Here is a 1,789-nt window from a genome sequence, read left to right on the forward strand (position 1 = left end):
ACCTATCTATAACTTATATAAATATAACATATATATATAAATATAACATATATATATATATAAATTAATGTGTTTCTACTCGGTTACTACCGTTTTTTTTCTTTACACTTTTTCCCTAATTTTCTCCAGAGACATTTTTCTTTTGGTTTGAGCAGCTGAACTGAAAAAGTTTGGAAAGTAGAATGAGTATTGGCTGTTATTGGAATAACACTTGAAAAATGTAGTCCTAGGAAAGGCCAATTTCTAACTGAAGTGGCTTGACAAAGTTAAGCATCCATTCTCAATGTGACAGTGACTCCCATGTTACTAACTAGGTCAACGGTTGCTCTTGACTAGATCACACAACCCTGCATGATACTGGAATGTTCCCTGGTGAGGTATTGCAGAGTTATGTGCACAAACACCGAAGCACTTACGGTTTCAATAAATACAAGGTATCATTTTAATCTATTTTAGTATAAAAGAAGCAAAAAATACTGCTGACCTGCTTTGCTTCTTGAACTGACTTAGAGTGCTGTTCATGACACAGAAGATACAATAGTTAATGAGTAGTTACTACAAGCTCTTTAGACTTCAGCATTTACCGCTCTCCAACCTTCAGCAAAATTTTGGCAGTAAAAATCATATTCTTCATTAACATCACAACTGTCCTGGGACCAACACCCCAAGGAACTAGAGTGATGTAATCAGCTTTTTTGTGATTCCTTCAAAGTCCGTATCTCCAACCAACTTAAGTTTAGCAATTTTGGGACCTTGAACTCTATATATGCTCATGTCAATGATTGCTGCTCCTCCCTTGATAACTGCTGTGATCAGATTTGGAATGCCTTGGCAGATACTACAATATCTGCAAGAATTATATTTTTCTTCAACTGCTCTGTGGGAGTGTACTGATGAGATATTGTAACAGTGGCATCACCTCCAGGACTTTCATGTGCCCCATCTGTGTTTAACAACATTAAAATGAGCATCCCAACATTTTTTTAATTTCCCAACTACAATCACATTCTTCTCTAGAGCTGGAATGTCAGTTCACTTCATCATTTCCCACATACCCTCTGGGGGAGCTAGTAGCATGGAATACTGGTGAGAACACATTTGCCCAACATTAAGTACATGAAAGCAATCAACATCCCTGTCTGGAGAAACAGCATTAGGGATCTTTCTCTCATCGATGTGATCTGGAATGGGCCCCTGAATAAGGAGGCTATCTACATTATCATCATTTTTCAGTTTATTGATTAAATTCAACAGTACCTCCTCTGAAATTGAAGCTGGTTTTACAACTGTCTCACTGTTAATTTTTACATCTTCAGCTGCCCTGGTTTTGTTGAGGACATAGGAATGACTTGCAGGATTATTATCGACCAGAACCCAGGCTCAGGTGTGGTCCTTTGTTCCCAGAAGCCACCCACTCTTCCACTTCCGGCTTGATCTGCTGAGCCATTTTCCTTTAGGAAATGATGACAGCTTTCTTACTAATTTCTCTTGGTTTTATGCAAACACACACACACACACACATCCTTGATGCATAATAAATACATTTACACATAATCATCCTTGATATATAATAGATATATTTACACATAGCCATATATATGTATACATATAGCCTTATGTATGTATATATACTGTATATATAAATAGAGAGAAGGACTTAACTTTCACTTAATAAAACGTTCCCTTTGAAAGCAATACACTCAGAGAAAATGGTAGCTGCACATTCAGATACAAATTATATACTAATGTTAAAGCATGGCGTTCTGGGAGAAGCCAGCGTTCCAAGTCT

The 1,789-nt window shown here is 37.0% G+C and overlaps 1 pseudogene; it reads right to left on the bottom strand.

The window, feature by feature from the left end:
* Positions 1-541: 541 nt before the first annotated feature.
* On the bottom strand, positions 542-1,522 carry LOC111551966 (annotated as a pseudogene).
* Between the last annotated feature and the right edge of the window lie 267 nt (positions 1,523-1,789).

Source organism: Piliocolobus tephrosceles, chromosome 3, assembly GCF_002776525.5.
Source record: "Piliocolobus tephrosceles isolate RC106 chromosome 3, ASM277652v3, whole genome shotgun sequence".
In the NCBI taxonomy this organism is placed as follows: Eukaryota; Metazoa; Chordata; class Mammalia; order Primates; family Cercopithecidae; genus Piliocolobus; species Piliocolobus tephrosceles.